This window comes from Leiobunum rupestre, chromosome 1 (assembly GCF_980474605.1).
Source record: "Leiobunum rupestre chromosome 1, qqLeiRupe1.1.hap1, whole genome shotgun sequence".
Taxonomy (NCBI): Eukaryota; Metazoa; Arthropoda; class Arachnida; order Opiliones; family Sclerosomatidae; genus Leiobunum; species Leiobunum rupestre.
Window position 1 is genome coordinate 65,585,712 of NC_143384.1, and position 15,290 is coordinate 65,601,001.

Sequence of the window (15,290 nt, forward strand, 5' to 3'; positions counted from 1 at the left end):
AGACGTCTTACCCCGCCGGGTGGTACATAAAAATACGGGGCGTTTTTTATTGACCTCATTAGAAATAGATGATACCTGTATCGACTATATTAATGTTTACGCTCCAAATGACGCAGCCTCCCGTTCGACATTTTTTAAAGAAATCGCCAATATTTGTAGTACGCTTCATCGGCCTTTTATTTTTGGCGATCTAAATGATGTCATGAACCCTTCAATGGACCGGCGTTATTCGTTACCAACCATGTCTGGCGAACTTTCATTGGTCGATGTTTGGCGTCACTACCATCCTTCGCAATTTGAATATTCGCGGGCTGGATTTGTTTTTGGGCGATATTTATTCTCCCGAATAGACTACTTTTTCGTTCGGCGGCCCAAACTAGCTCTTTTATCTCGTTGCACTTACATGGCTTCTCCTTTTTCTGATCATAAAGCCCTCATAGTGCAAATTGATCTGTCTGGTTCTCCGAGAGGGCCGGGAACTTGGGCTTTTAATTCCTCTTTGTTGGAGAATGATAACTTTCTCACTGGTTGTACTCGTATAGTGGAACGAAGCCAAACCTCACTTGCCTACCGGGAAGATATTTTTCGGTGGTATGAAGATTTGAAAATATCTTTGCGTGATTACGCTATTTTTTACTCCAAACATTTGGCCTCGCAGCGTCGCGCGCATAAAACCAAATTGCAAATAGAGATTAATGCTTACCTTGCTCGTCGGAATTTGTCAGTTGATGAAGAAACCAAACTTATTGCTTTGACGGAATCCCTTTCTCAAGTTACCGCCCATGAGTTCGTTGGTGCCGCAGTTCGTGCGAAAGCCCAGCACCTTTTAGCCGACGAAAAACCTACTGCTTTTTTTCTGCGCCTCGAAAATTTTCGGCAGAGGAAAAAAACGATTCAGTCGCTTACATTGTCCAGTGGCGAGATCACCCGCGACGGTACCACTATTCGTCAGAATATTTTTGAATACTATGCGAGGCTCTATGCTAAGGCACCGGTAGATCCCGAAGCTGGCGGGATTTTTTCTTCCTTGGTACAGGGAAGAGTATCAGAGGACAAACGGCGGAGCCTGGACAATACCATTGTCTGGTCGGAGATTGTTACGGCCTTAAAATCAATGAAGCGCGGGAAAAGCCCTGGCCGTGATGGCTTCACAGTCGAGTTTTGGTCATTTCTCTTGCCTTTAGTCAAGGAAGGTTTTCTTCGGGTTTTGGCCACGATTGCTCGGGATGGTGTACTGCCCCGTACAATGACTGAGGGTCTGATTTTGCTTGTCCCGAAGTCCGGCGATCTCACTTTTTGGCGTCTTGGCGTCCTATATCGCTGCTCAATGTAGACTATAAAATTCTCGCGAAGGTCTTTGCTAATAGGCTGGCACCTCTTTTGCCGGATATAATTTCTCCATGCCAGACAGGAGCGGTGAGAGGCCGGGACATATCGCAGGCGCCTCGCTTCTTGCTGGATGCGTCTGACCTTGTATCGGCAACAAACGCACCAGGTGTTTTGTTAAAACTGGATTTGGAGAAAGCATTTGATCAAGTGGACTGGTCCTTTTTGTTTGAAGTGCTTCGCAGTATGGGCTTTGGTGCTTTTTTCCTCAAATGGATTCAAGCCTTTCTAGTCCACGCCAAGTCATGTGTCCGGGTCAATGGCTTTTTGACGGATTTTTTTCCCCTGCGCCGTTCAGTTCGCCAGGGTTGCCCGCTTAGTCCCCTCCTCTATATCCTTTCGACAGAACCACTTTTCGCTGCGCTGTTGCGCAATCCGGCTATTCCACGGCTCCCGATGTTTGGTACCGGCCACTTACCTTTGCTGTTTGCGCACATGGACGATAATACGATTCTAACCAGTTCAACTGATGGTATGGTCGAGGCTATTCATGAATACGAGCGGTATGGTCGAGCGTCCGGAGCCAAATTAAACGTAAAGAAATGTCAGGCGCAGTGGCTTGGGTCGTATCGCAATCGCCTTCCGATGGTGATCTCTGGGGTGTCCATAAGTGGCGACCCAATGAAGATTTTGGGGATTTATTTAACGAACGATGGTCAAGAATAGCTCCGTCTTAACTGGAACCCCCGAATGGACAAGTTCTCCGGCACTTTACGTTCGTGGAAACAACGTCGTCTTACGTTAACGGGCAAAATTGTCGTCATTAACGTGCTGGCGGCTTCCACGCTTTGGCATACTCTGAGCTCCGTAGATTTGCCATTAGACTGGGCACAAAGATTTAAAACGGCGGTGATGGATTTTATTTGGGGTCCTGGCATGCGTCACGTGGATTACCAAACATTAATTCGTCCGAAATCTGAAGGGGGGTACGGCCTCGTCGATTTCCAGCTGAAAAACCTCGCGTTCCGTTTAAAAGAAATTAAAGGCTTTATCGGCGACTCCTCTGATTCCGCGATGAAGGACGTCTCACGGTTTTTGCTCTCTTTTTATGGCGGTTATGAGGGCATTGGCTTTCAAGTCTTTCGGCTTCAGTTCGACCAGAAACTATTACCAAGGATGGTTCCCCGGTATCGCAGTATTGTTAGCGCGTGGAACAGATTACTTGTCGCCAATGAATGGACTGTTTTACCGCACGCGAATCCTGTCTTTGAGCCGATTTTTCTGAACCCGCGAGTTACCGGTTTTTCCGCGTCGGCGCAAGAGAGAGCTACTTTCGCGCGCGCGGGGCTCGTTCTCGTGAGAGATATAACGTATGAGGTCATCCCAGGTTTCCTCCCTCATACCGTCATCTTGGACATGGTTTCATCGGTTCGACCGCGTTTACTGGACCGGTCAATACTTTCGCTCTATCATAAGATGTTGCGGCTCATTCCACCGGCCTGGGCTCATTTTGTGGACTCTTTGGATATTCTGGTTAATGAGCCACCGGTTTCCGAATTGGTTCGGGTCATCAACTCTAAAGAAGAGGCTGTCGTTTTCAGCGAGCTCAAATCATCCGACTTTTACCGTTCTTTGGTAAAGCAAGCGTGTTCCATGGAGTCTCGAGGCGAAGAACGTTGGAGAGGCTTTTTCTCCGCGCCACTTGTGCAAGTGCATTGGGGAAAAGTGTCCTGCCCTCTAATGGCCACGCGGTACGCGGACATTAACTTTCGTCTCATCCACCAAGCATTTCCGGTCAAAGAACGGTTACTCCATGCTGGTCTTGTCGCGGACAATATGTGTTTATTTTGTAATTCTCGGTGCGAAACAGTCAGTCATCTTTTTGTAACGTGTCCCGTAGTTCAGGAGTGGTGGACCTGGCTTTTTATCACAATTTTAAAGCTCCCAGTTTCAATTTTCGGTTTTATATCTGAGCCTCGTGCCCAGTTTATCGTGTTTTCGATTGTTCCGTCCACCATTAAGAGACCTCCAATTTTCTGGTCGGTGGCGAAATTGCTTTCCGCGGTCCTTAAAGACGAAATATGGCGGAGTCGTAATTTGAAAAGTGTCGGGAAAATAACACGGGTTCCGGTGCTAACAAGTCGTATTAAAGCATGTGTTCGCAAAGAAACTATTAACCAATTGAAACTTTTAAAGCCGGATACCTCTCAGAATGGCACTGTGTTAAAAAATATTTTATTGGGACTTTTTAAGTGAATTTATTCAATGCTAATGTTATGACTGCTTGATTATTTGGTGTCAAAAGTTTTATTGTGTTTCGATTTTTCATAAATACTTGAGTTTTGTTTTATTTAAAAGTTTTTTAAATGTAAATAATACTTTTGGTCTTAATAAAAAAAGAAAAAAAAAGAAAAAAAAAGAGCGTTAGGCTTTTAACCTAACGGTCCTGGGTTCGAGCCCCAGTTCGGGCGGGTAAATGTAGCGATTTTTTATTCGTTGCCGGTTTTATAACTAACGGCAATGTAACGTCTTTTCCGCTTTGAGAAACGCTCAATTTGCTTAGTCTGGAGAACCTTAAACAAATCATTTAACGGTCCGGGGTAGAGCCGCAGCTTGAAAGTCGTTCCTTTAATTTGAACTTAAGAAACGTTCGGCCGATCTGATTAAGGATTTATTCGTGACCTTGAAAAAAAAACGGAACTTATGTAATTCGAAATCCAAAAACTAAACTATTTACCGACGTTCGTCTGGCATTGATAGAGATGGCAATTGGTCACTGTCACCAACATTATTTATCGTCGGCGATAATGGAATTTTTAAAAAAAAGTTTTGTTTTCAAAAAATATTCCCGTTTTTTTCTTTTTCATAGCAACTCTTTTTCATGTTAGTTTAAACAAAAGCCAAAGGAATCGAGTTTGACTTTCTTGGGTGGTCTGATAATCAGACCCTGCTCTTAAAAGCAACCCTACGACGGTTTTCCGCGGGTACTTTTGCTTGCTGCATTTCTGCCCTAAGCCGCTACGTACCTCGTTAAGAAACCTGGTTCACTTCGAGCTCCCCCGAGCGCACCATATTGACGGTAAACTTCGTGCGGACGTTAAATCTCCACAGCGTGATGATCATCAGAGTCTCCACCCTCACACCATCCTCGAATTCCGACTTCCAAGACGCTGGATTACAAGAGGACGCCACTCCTCCCAGTCAACGACGCTTCTCGAGTTCCGACCTTTCAATCGTTAGAACGTCCCTAACGAAATATGGTTAAAATGTTATATTAACTGGAGAGAATAAATGTCCCGTCCATTACCACATTTTTCATGAAGATAGATAACGGCAGAGCCCGGATAGCTCAGTCGGTAGAGCGTTAGGCTTTTAACCTAACGGTCCTGGGTTCGAGCCCCAGTTCGGGCGGGTAAATGAAGCGATTTTTTATTCATTGCCGGTTTTATAACTAACGGCAATGTAACGTCTTTTCCGCTTTGAGAAACGCTCAATTTGCTTAGTCTGGAGAACCTTAAACAAATCATTTAACGGTCCGGGGTAGAGCCGCAGCTTGAAAGTCGTTCCTTTAATTTGAACTTAAGAAACGTTCGGCCGATCTGATTAAGGATTTATTCGTGCCCTTGAAAAAAAACGGAACTTATGTAATTCGAAATCCAAAAACTAAACTATTAACCGACGTTCGTCTGGCATTGATAGAGAGGACAATTGGTCACTGTCACCAACATTTTTTATCGTCGGCGATAATGGAATTTTTAAAAAAAAGTTTTGTTTTCAAAAAATATTCCCGTTTTTTTCTTTTTCATAGCAACTCTTTTTCATGTTAGTTTAAACAAAAGCCAAAGGAATCGAGTTTGACTTTCTTGGGTGGTCTGATAATCAGACCCTGCTCTTAAAAGCAACCCTACGACGGTTTTCCGCGGGTACTTTTGCTTGCTGCATTTCTGCCCTAAGCCGCTACGTACCTCGTTAAGAAACCTGGTTCACTTCGAGCTCCCCCGAGCGCACCATATTGACGGTAAACTTCGTGCGGACGTTAAATCTCCACAGCGTGATGATCATCAGAGTCTCCACCCTCACACCATCCTCGAATTCCGACTTCCAAGACGCTGGATTACAAGAGGACGCCACTCCTCCCAGTCAACGACGCTTCTCGAGTGGCGACCTTTCAATCGTTAGAACGTCCCTAACGAAATATGGTTAAAATGTTATATTAACTGGAGAGAATAAATGTCCCGTCCATTACCAAATTTTTCATGAAGATAGATTACGGCAGAGCCCGGATAGCTCAGTCGGTAGAGCGTTAGGCTTTTAACCTAACGGTCCTGGGTTCGAGCCCCAGTTCGGGCGGGTAAATGTAGCGATTTTTCATTCGTTGCCGGTTTTATATCTAACGGCAATGTAACGTCTTTTCCGCTTTGAGAAACGCTCAATTTGCTTAGTCTGGAGAACCTTAAACAAATCATTTAACGGTCCGGGGTAGAGCCGCAGCTTGAAAGTCGTTCCTTTAATTTGAACTTAAGAAACAATAGGCCGATCTGATTAAGGATTTATTCGTGACCTTGAATAAAAACGGAACTTACGTAATTCGAAATCCAAAAATTAAACTATTTACCGACGTTCGTCTGGCATTGATAGAGATGACAATTGGTCACTGTCACCAACATTATTTATCGTCGGCGATAATGGAATTTTTAAAAAAAAGTTTTGTTTTCAAAAAATATTCCAGTTTTTTTCTTTTTCATAGCAACTCTTTTTCATGTTAGTTTAAACAAAAGCCAAAGGAATCGAGTTTGACTTTCTTGGGTGGTCTGATAATCAGACCCTGCTCTTAAAAGCAACCCTACGACGGTTTTCCGCGGGTACTTTTGCTTGCTGCATTTCCGCCCTAAGCCGCTACGTACCTCGTTAAGAAACCTGGTTCACTTCGAGCTCCCCCGAGCGCACCATATTGACGGTAAACTTCGTGCGGACGTTAAATCTCCACAGCGTGATGATCATCAGAGTCTCCACCCTCACACCATCCTCGAATTCCGACTTCCAAGACGCTGGATTACAAGAGGACGCCACTCCTCCCAGTCAACGACGCATCTCGAGTTGCGACCTTTCAATCGTTAGAACGTCCCTAACGAAATATGGTTAAAATGTTATATTAACTGGAGAGAATAAATGTCTCGTCCATTACCACATTTTTCATGAAGATAGAATACGGCAGAGCCCGGATAGCTCAGTCGGTAGAGCGTTAGGCTTTTAACCTAACGGTCCTGGGTTCGAGCCCCAGTTCGGGCGGGTAAATGTAGCGACTTTTTATTCGTTGTCAGTTTTATAACTAACGGCAATGTAACGTCTTTTCCGCTTTGAGAAACGCTCAATTTGCTTAGTCTGGAGAACCTTAAACAAATCATTTAACGGTCCGGGGTAGAGCCGCAGCTTGAAAGCCGTTCCTTTAATTTGAACTTAAGAAACGTTCGGCCGATCTGATTAAGGATATATCCGTGACCTTGAAAAAAAACGGAAGTTATGTAATTCGAAATCCAAAAATTAAACTATTTACCGACGTTCGTCTGGCATTGATAGAGATGACAATTGGTCACTGTCACCAACATTATTTATCGTCGGCGATAATGGAATTTTTTAAAAAAAGTTTTGTTTTCAAAAAATATTCCCGTTTTTTTCTTTTTCATAGCAACTCTTTTTCATGTTAGTTTAAACAAAAGCCAAAAGAATCGAGTTTGACTTTCTTGGGTGGTCTGATAATCAAACCCTGCTCTTAAACGCAACCCTACGACGGTTTTCCGCGGGTACTTTTGCTTGCTGCATTTCTGCCCTAAGCCGCTACGTACCTCGTTAAGAAACCTGGTTCACTTCGAGCTCCCCCGAGCGCACCATATTGACGGTAAACTTCGAGCGGACGTTAAATCTCCACAGCGTGATGATCATCAGAGTCTCCACCCTCACACCATCCTCGAATTCCGACTTCCAAGACGCTGGATTACAAGAGGACGCCACTCCTCCCAGTCAACGACGCTTCTCGAGTTGCGACCTTTCAATCGTTAGAACGTCCCTAACGAAATATGGTTAAAATGTTATATTAACTGGAGAGAATAAATGTCTCGTCCATTACCACATTTTTCATGAAGATAGAATACGGCAGAGCCCGGATAGCTCAGTCGGTAGAGCGTTAGGCTTTTAACCTAACGGTCCTGGGTTCGAGTCCCAGTTCGGGCGGGTAAATGTAGCGATTTTTTATTCGTTGTCAGTTTTATAACTAACGGCAATGTAACGTCTTTTCCGCTTTGAGAAACGCTCAATTTGCTTAGTCTGGAGAACCTTAAACAAATCATTTAACGGTCCGGGGTAGAGCCGCAGCTTGAAAGCCGTTCCTTTAATTTGAACTTAAGAAACGTTCGGCCGATCTGATTAAGGATATATTCGTGACCTTGAAAAAAAAACGGAAGTTATGTAATTCGAAATCCAAAAATTAAACTATTTACCGACGTTCGTCTGGCATTGATAGAGATGACAATTGGTCACTGTCACCAACATTATTTATCGTCGGCGATAATTTAATTTTTAAAAAAAAGTTTTGTTTTCAAAAAATATTCCCGTTTTTTTCTTTTTCATAGCAACTCTTTTTCATGTTAGTTTAAACAAAAGCCAAAAGAATCGAGTTTGACTTTCTTGGGTGGTCTGATAATCAAACCCTGCTCTTAAACGCAACCCTACGACGGTTTTCCGCGGGTACTTTTGCTTGCTGCATTTCTGCCCTAAGCCGCTACGTACCTCGTTAAGAAACCTGGTTCACTTCGAGCTCCCCCGAGCGCACCATATTGACGGTAAACTTCGAGCGGACGTTAAATCTCCACAGCGTGATGATCATCAGAGTCTACACCCTCACACCATCCTCGAATTCCGACTTCCAAGACGCTGGATTACAAGAGGACGCCACTCCTCCCAGTCAACGACGCTTCTCGAGTTGCGACCTTTCAATCGTTAGAACGTCCCTAACGAAATATGGTTAAAATGTTATATTAACTGGAGAGAATAAATGTCTCGTCCATTACCACATTTTTCATGAAGATAGAATACGGCAGAGCCCGGATAGCTCAGTCGGTAGAGCGTTAGGCTTTTAACCTAACGGTCCTGGGTTCGAGCCCCAGTTCGGGCGGGTAAATGTTGCGACTTTTTATTCGTTGTCAGTTTTATAACTAACGGCAATGTAACGTCTTTTCCGCTTTGAGAAACGCTCAATTTGCTTAGTCTGTAGAACCTTAAACAAATCATTTAACGGTCCGGGGTAGAGCCGCAGCTTGAAAGCCGTTCCTTTAATTTGAACTTAAGAAACGTTCGGCCGATCTGATTAAGGATATATCCGTGACCTTGAAAAAAAACGGAAGTTATGTAATTCGAAATCCAAAAATTAAACTATTTACCGACGTTCGTCTGGCATTGATAGAGATGACAATTGGTCACTGTCACCAACATTATTTATCGTCGGCGATAATGGAATTTTTTAAAAAAAGTTTTGTTTTCAAAAAATATTCCCGTTTTTTTCTTTTTCATAGCAACTCTTTTTCATGTTAGTTTAAACAAAAGCCAAAAGAATCGAGTTTGACTTTCTTGGGTGGTCTGATAATCAAACCCTGCTCTTAAACGCAACCCTACGACGGTTTTCCGCGGGTACTTTTGCTTGCTGCATTTCTGCCCTAAGCCGCTACGTACCTCGTTAAGAAACCTGGTTCACTTCGAGCTCCCCCGAGCGCACCATATTGACGGTAAACTTCGAGCGGACGTTAAATCTCCACAGCGTGATGATCATCAGAGTCTCCACCCTCACACCATCCTCGAATTCCGACTTCCAAGACGCTGGATTACAAGAGGACGCCACTCCTCCCAGTCAACGACGCTTCTCGAGTTGCGACCTTTCAATCGTTAGAACGTCCCTAACGAAATATGGTTAAAATGTTATATTAACTGGAGAGAATAAATGTCTCGTCCATTACCACATTTTTCATGAAGATAGAATACGGCAGAGCCCGGATAGCTCAGTCGGTAGATCGTTAGGCTTTTAACCTAACGGTCCTGGGTTCGAGTCCCAGTTCGGGCGGGTAAATGTAGCGATTTTTTATTCGTTGTCAGTTTTATAACTAACGGCAATGTAACGTCTTTTCCGCTTTGAGAAACGCTCAATTTGCTTAGTCTGGAGAACCTTAAACAAATCATTTAACGGTCCGGGGTAGAGCCGCAGCTTGAAAGCCGTTCCTTTAATTTGAACTTAAGAAACGTTCGGCCGATCTGATTAAGGATATATCCGTGACCTTGAAAAAAAACGGAAGTTATGTAATTCGAAATCCAAAAATTAAACTATTTACCGACGTTCGTCTGGCATTGATAGAGATGACAATTGGTCACTGTCACCAACATTATTTATCGTCGGCGATAATGGAATTTTTAAAAAAAAGTTTTGTTTTCAAAAAATATTCCCGTTTTTTTCTTTTTCATAGCAACTCTTTTTCATGTTAGTTTAAACAAAAGCCAAAAGAATCGAGTTTGACTTTCTTGGGTGGTCTGATAATCAAACCCTGCTCTTAAACGCAACCCTACGACGGTTTTCCGCGGGTACTTTTGCTTGCTGCATTTCTGCCCTAAGCCGCTACGTACCTCGTTAAGAAACCTGGTTCACTTCGAGCTCCCCCGAGCGCACCATATTGACGGTAAACTTCGAGCGGACGTTAAATCTCCACAGCGTGATGATCATCAGAGTCTACACCCTCACACCATCCTCGAATTCCGACTTCCAAGACGCTGGATTACAAGAGGACGCCACTCCTCCCAGTCAACGACGCTTCTCGAGTTGCGACCTTTCAATCGTTAGAACGTCCCTAACGAAATATGGTTAAAATGTTATATTAACTGGAGAGAATAAATGTCTCGTCCATTACCACATTTTTCATGAAGATAGAATACGGCAGAGCCCGGATAGCTCAGTCGGTAGAGCGTTAGGCTTTTAACCTAACGGTCCTGGGTTCGAGCCCCAGTTCGGGCGGGTAAATGTAGCGACTTTTTATTCGTTGTCAGTTTTATAACTAACGGCAATGTAACGTCTTTTCCGCTTTGAGAAACGCTCAATTTGCTTAGTCTGGAGAACCTTAAACAAATCATTTAACGGTCCGGGGTAGAGCCGCAGCTTGAAAGCCGTTCCTTTAATTTGAACTTAAGAAACGTTCGGCCGATCTGATTAAGGATATATCCGTGACCTTGAAAAAAAACGGAAGTTATGTAATTCGAAATCCAAAAACTAAACTATTTACCGACGTTCGTCTGGCATTGATAGAGATGGCAATTGGTCACTGTCACCAACATTATTTATCGTCGGCGATAATGGAATTTTTTAAAAAAAGTTTTGTTTTCAAAAAATATTCCCGTTTTTTTCTTTTTCATAGCAACTCTTTTTCATGTTAGTTTAAACAAAAGCCAAAGGAATCGAGTTTGACTTTCTTGGGTGGTCTGATAATCAGACCCTGCTCTTAAAAGCAACCCTACGACGGTTTTCCGCGGGTACTTTTGCTTGCTGCATTTCTGCCCTAAGCCGCTACGTACCTCGTTAAGAAACCTGGTTCACTTCGAGCTCCCCCGAGCGCACCATATTGACGGTAAACTTCGTGCGGACGTTAAATCTCCACAGCGTGATGATCATCAGAGTCTCCACCCTCACACCATCCTCGAATTCCGACTTCCAAGACGCTGGATTACAAGAGGACGCCACTCCTCCCAGTCAACGACGCTTCTCGAGTTCCGACCTTTCAATCGTTAGAACGTCCCTAACGAAATATGGTTAAAATGTTATATTAACTGGAGAGAATAAATGTCCCGTCCATTACCACATTTTTCATGAAGATAGATAACGGCAGAGCCCGGATAGCTCAGTCGGTAGAGCGTTAGGCTTTTAACCTAACGGTCCTGGGTTCGAGCCCCAGTTCGGGCGGGTAAATGAAGCGATTTTTTATTCATTGCCGGTTTTATAACTAACGGCAATGTAACGTCTTTTCCGCTTTGAGAAACGCTCAATTTGCTTAGTCTGGAGAACCTTAAACAAATCATTTAACGGTCCGGGGTAGAGCCGCAGCTTGAAAGTCGTTCCTTTAATTTGAACTTAAGAAACGTTCGGCCGATCTGATTAAGGATTTATTCGTGCCCTTGAAAAAAAACGGAACTTATGTAATTCGAAATCCAAAAACTAAACTATTAACCGACGTTCGTCTGGCATTGATAGAGAGGACAATTGGTCACTGTCACCAACATTTTTTATCGTCGGCGATAATGGAATTTTTAAAAAAAAGTTTTGTTTTCAAAAAATATTCCCGTTTTTTTCTTTTTCATAGCAACTCTTTTTCATGTTAGTTTAAACAAAAGCCAAAGGAATCGAGTTTGACTTTCTTGGGTGGTCTGATAATCAGACCCTGCTCTTAAAAGCAACCCTACGACGGTTTTCCGCGGGTACTTTTGCTTGCTGCATTTCTGCCCTAAGCCGCTACGTACCTCGTTAAGAAACCTGGTTCACTTCGAGCTCCCCCGAGCGCACCATATTGACGGTAAACTTCGTGCGGACGTTAAATCTCCACAGCGTGATGATCATCAGAGTCTCCACCCTCACACCATCCTCGAATTCCGACTTCCAAGACGCTGGATTACAAGAGGACGCCACTCCTCCCAGTCAACGACGCTTCTCGAGTGGCGACCTTTCAATCGTTAGAACGTCCCTAACGAAATATGGTTAAAATGTTATATTAACTGGAGAGAATAAATGTCCCGTCCATTACCAAATTTTTCATGAAGATAGATTACGGCAGAGCCCGGATAGCTCAGTCGGTAGAGCGTTAGGCTTTTAACCTAACGGTCCTGGGTTCGAGCCCCAGTTCGGGCGGGTAAATGTAGCGATTTTTCATTCGTTGCCGGTTTTATATCTAACGGCAATGTAACGTCTTTTCCGCTTTGAGAAACGCTCAATTTGCTTAGTCTGGAGAACCTTAAACAAATCATTTAACGGTCCGGGGTAGAGCCGCAGCTTGAAAGTCGTTCCTTTAATTTGAACTTAAGAAACAATAGGCCGATCTGATTAAGGATTTATTCGTGACCTTGAATAAAAACGGAACTTACGTAATTCGAAATCCAAAAATTAAACTATTTACCGACGTTCGTCTGGCATTGATAGAGATGACAATTGGTCACTGTCACCAACATTATTTATCGTCGGCGATAATGGAATTTTTAAAAAAAAGTTTTGTTTTCAAAAAATATTCCAGTTTTTTTCTTTTTCATAGCAACTCTTTTTCATGTTAGTTTAAACAAAAGCCAAAGGAATCGAGTTTGACTTTCTTGGGTGGTCTGATAATCAGACCCTGCTCTTAAAAGCAACCCTACGACGGTTTTCCGCGGGTACTTTTGCTTGCTGCATTTCCGCCCTAAGCCGCTACGTACCTCGTTAAGAAACCTGGTTCACTTCGAGCTCCCCCGAGCGCACCATATTGACGGTAAACTTCGTGCGGACGTTAAATCTCCACAGCGTGATGATCATCAGAGTCTCCACCCTCACACCATCCTCGAATTCCGACTTCCAAGACGCTGGATTACAAGAGGACGCCACTCCTCCCAGTCAACGACGCATCTCGAGTTGCGACCTTTCAATCGTTAGAACGTCCCTAACGAAATATGGTTAAAATGTTATATTAACTGGAGAGAATAAATGTCTCGTCCATTACCACATTTTTCATGAAGATAGAATACGGCAGAGCCCGGATAGCTCAGTCGGTAGAGCGTTAGGCTTTTAACCTAACGGTCCTGGGTTCGAGCCCCAGTTCGGGCGGGTAAATGTAGCGACTTTTTATTCGTTGTCAGTTTTATAACTAACGGCAATGTAACGTCTTTTCCGCTTTGAGAAACGCTCAATTTGCTTAGTCTGGAGAACCTTAAACAAATCATTTAACGGTCCGGGGTAGAGCCGCAGCTTGAAAGCCGTTCCTTTAATTTGAACTTAAGAAACGTTCGGCCGATCTGATTAAGGATATATCCGTGACCTTGAAAAAAAACGGAAGTTATGTAATTCGAAATCCAAAAATTAAACTATTTACCGACGTTCGTCTGGCATTGATAGAGATGACAATTGGTCACTGTCACCAACATTATTTATCGTCGGCGATAATGGAATTTTTTAAAAAAAGTTTTGTTTTCAAAAAATATTCCCGTTTTTTTCTTTTTCATAGCAACTCTTTTTCATGTTAGTTTAAACAAAAGCCAAAAGAATCGAGTTTGACTTTCTTGGGTGGTCTGATAATCAAACCCTGCTCTTAAACGCAACCCTACGACGGTTTTCCGCGGGTACTTTTGCTTGCTGCATTTCTGCCCTAAGCCGCTACGTACCTCGTTAAGAAACCTGGTTCACTTCGAGCTCCCCCGAGCGCACCATATTGACGGTAAACTTCGAGCGGACGTTAAATCTCCACAGCGTGATGATCATCAGAGTCTCCACCCTCACACCATCCTCGAATTCCGACTTCCAAGACGCTGGATTACAAGAGGACGCCACTCCTCCCAGTCAACGACGCTTCTCGAGTTGCGACCTTTCAATCGTTAGAACGTCCCTAACGAAATATGGTTAAAATGTTATATTAACTGGAGAGAATAAATGTCTCGTCCATTACCACATTTTTCATGAAGATAGAATACGGCAGAGCCCGGATAGCTCAGTCGGTAGAGCGTTAGGCTTTTAACCTAACGGTCCTGGGTTCGAGTCCCAGTTCGGGCGGGTAAATGTAGCGATTTTTTATTCGTTGTCAGTTTTATAACTAACGGCAATGTAACGTCTTTTCCGCTTTGAGAAACGCTCAATTTGCTTAGTCTGGAGAACCTTAAACAAATCATTTAACGGTCCGGGGTAGAGCCGCAGCTTGAAAGCCGTTCCTTTAATTTGAACTTAAGAAACGTTCGGCCGATCTGATTAAGGATATATTCGTGACCTTGAAAAAAAAACGGAAGTTATGTAATTCGAAATCCAAAAATTAAACTATTTACCGACGTTCGTCTGGCATTGATAGAGATGACAATTGGTCACTGTCACCAACATTATTTATCGTCGGCGATAATTTAATTTTTAAAAAAAAGTTTTGTTTTCAAAAAATATTCCCGTTTTTTTCTTTTTCATAGCAACTCTTTTTCATGTTAGTTTAAACAAAAGCCAAAAGAATCGAGTTTGACTTTCTTGGGTGGTCTGATAATCAAACCCTGCTCTTAAACGCAACCCTACGACGGTTTTCCGCGGGTACTTTTGCTTGCTGCATTTCTGCCCTAAGCCGCTACGTACCTCGTTAAGAAACCTGGTTCACTTCGAGCTCCCCCGAGCGCACCATATTGACGGTAAACTTCGAGCGGACGTTAAATCTCCACAGCGTGATGATCATCAGAGTCTACACCCTCACACCATCCTCGAATTCCGACTTCCAAGACGCTGGATTACAAGAGGACGCCACTCCTCCCAGTCAACGACGCTTCTCGAGTTGCGACCTTTCAATCGTTAGAACGTCCCTAACGAAATATGGTTAAAATGTTATATTAACTGGAGAGAATAAATGTCTCGTCCATTACCACATTTTTCATGAAGATAGAATACGGCAGAGCCCGGATAGCTCAGTCGGTAGAGCGTTAGGCTTTTAACCTAACGGTCCTGGGTTCGAGCCCCAGTTCGGGCGGGTAAATGTTGCGACTTTTTATTCGTTGTCAGTTTTATAACTAACGGCAATGTAACGTCTTTTCCGCTTTGAGAAACGCTCAATTTGCTTAGTCTGTAGAACCTTAAACAAATCATTTAACGGTCCGGGGTAGAGCCGCAGCTTGAAAGCCGTTCCTTTAATTTGAACTTAAGAAACGTTCGGCCGATCTGATTAAGGATATATCCGTGACCTTGAAAAAAA

At 43.3% G+C, this 15,290-nt stretch overlaps 23 non-coding genes across 23 annotated transcripts; 11 read left to right on the forward strand and 12 right to left on the reverse strand.

The window, feature by feature from the left end:
* Positions 1-4,229: 4,229 nt before the first annotated feature.
* On the reverse strand, positions 4,230-4,528 carry LOC149965992 (signal recognition particle RNA). Its single transcript, XR_016473600.1, has one exon.
* A 136-nt stretch (positions 4,529-4,664) lies between these two features.
* On the forward strand, positions 4,665-4,737 carry TRNAK-UUU (transfer RNA lysine (anticodon UUU)). Its single transcript has one exon. It is a non-coding gene; the product is annotated as a tRNA-Lys (tRNA).
* A 431-nt stretch (positions 4,738-5,168) lies between these two features.
* Positions 5,169-5,467, reverse strand: LOC149965994 (signal recognition particle RNA). The gene has a single exon (XR_016473601.1).
* A 136-nt stretch (positions 5,468-5,603) lies between these two features.
* Positions 5,604-5,676, forward strand: TRNAK-UUU (transfer RNA lysine (anticodon UUU)). Its single transcript has one exon. It is a non-coding gene; the product is annotated as a tRNA-Lys (tRNA).
* Positions 5,677-6,107: 431 nt separating this feature from the next.
* Positions 6,108-6,406, reverse strand: LOC149965996 (signal recognition particle RNA). The gene has a single exon (XR_016473882.1).
* A 136-nt stretch (positions 6,407-6,542) lies between these two features.
* On the forward strand, positions 6,543-6,615 carry TRNAK-UUU (transfer RNA lysine (anticodon UUU)). Its single transcript has one exon. It is a non-coding gene; the product is annotated as a tRNA-Lys (tRNA).
* Positions 6,616-7,046: 431 nt separating this feature from the next.
* On the reverse strand, positions 7,047-7,345 carry LOC149965998 (signal recognition particle RNA). The gene has a single exon (XR_016473759.1).
* A 136-nt stretch (positions 7,346-7,481) lies between these two features.
* On the forward strand, positions 7,482-7,554 carry TRNAK-UUU (transfer RNA lysine (anticodon UUU)). The gene has a single exon. It is a non-coding gene; the product is annotated as a tRNA-Lys (tRNA).
* Positions 7,555-7,986: 432 nt separating this feature from the next.
* Positions 7,987-8,285, reverse strand: LOC149966000 (signal recognition particle RNA). Its single transcript, XR_016474346.1, has one exon.
* Positions 8,286-8,421: 136 nt separating this feature from the next.
* TRNAK-UUU (transfer RNA lysine (anticodon UUU)) lies at positions 8,422-8,494 on the forward strand. The gene has a single exon. It is a non-coding gene; the product is annotated as a tRNA-Lys (tRNA).
* A 431-nt stretch (positions 8,495-8,925) lies between these two features.
* On the reverse strand, positions 8,926-9,224 carry LOC149966002 (signal recognition particle RNA). The gene has a single exon (XR_016473760.1).
* Positions 9,225-9,864: 640 nt separating this feature from the next.
* LOC149966003 (signal recognition particle RNA) lies at positions 9,865-10,163 on the reverse strand. Its single transcript, XR_016474368.1, has one exon.
* A 136-nt stretch (positions 10,164-10,299) lies between these two features.
* Positions 10,300-10,372, forward strand: TRNAK-UUU (transfer RNA lysine (anticodon UUU)). Its single transcript has one exon. It is a non-coding gene; the product is annotated as a tRNA-Lys (tRNA).
* A 431-nt stretch (positions 10,373-10,803) lies between these two features.
* On the reverse strand, positions 10,804-11,102 carry LOC149966005 (signal recognition particle RNA). Its single transcript, XR_016473602.1, has one exon.
* A 136-nt stretch (positions 11,103-11,238) lies between these two features.
* On the forward strand, positions 11,239-11,311 carry TRNAK-UUU (transfer RNA lysine (anticodon UUU)). Its single transcript has one exon. It is a non-coding gene; the product is annotated as a tRNA-Lys (tRNA).
* Positions 11,312-11,742: 431 nt separating this feature from the next.
* Positions 11,743-12,041, reverse strand: LOC149966007 (signal recognition particle RNA). The gene has a single exon (XR_016473603.1).
* A 136-nt stretch (positions 12,042-12,177) lies between these two features.
* Positions 12,178-12,250, forward strand: TRNAK-UUU (transfer RNA lysine (anticodon UUU)). Its single transcript has one exon. It is a non-coding gene; the product is annotated as a tRNA-Lys (tRNA).
* A 431-nt stretch (positions 12,251-12,681) lies between these two features.
* Positions 12,682-12,980, reverse strand: LOC149966009 (signal recognition particle RNA). The gene has a single exon (XR_016473883.1).
* A 136-nt stretch (positions 12,981-13,116) lies between these two features.
* TRNAK-UUU (transfer RNA lysine (anticodon UUU)) lies at positions 13,117-13,189 on the forward strand. Its single transcript has one exon. It is a non-coding gene; the product is annotated as a tRNA-Lys (tRNA).
* Positions 13,190-13,620: 431 nt separating this feature from the next.
* On the reverse strand, positions 13,621-13,919 carry LOC149966011 (signal recognition particle RNA). Its single transcript, XR_016473761.1, has one exon.
* Positions 13,920-14,055: 136 nt separating this feature from the next.
* TRNAK-UUU (transfer RNA lysine (anticodon UUU)) lies at positions 14,056-14,128 on the forward strand. The gene has a single exon. It is a non-coding gene; the product is annotated as a tRNA-Lys (tRNA).
* A 432-nt stretch (positions 14,129-14,560) lies between these two features.
* On the reverse strand, positions 14,561-14,859 carry LOC149966013 (signal recognition particle RNA). The gene has a single exon (XR_016474379.1).
* A 136-nt stretch (positions 14,860-14,995) lies between these two features.
* Positions 14,996-15,068, forward strand: TRNAK-UUU (transfer RNA lysine (anticodon UUU)). Its single transcript has one exon. It is a non-coding gene; the product is annotated as a tRNA-Lys (tRNA).
* The last annotated feature ends 222 nt before the right edge of the window (positions 15,069-15,290 follow it).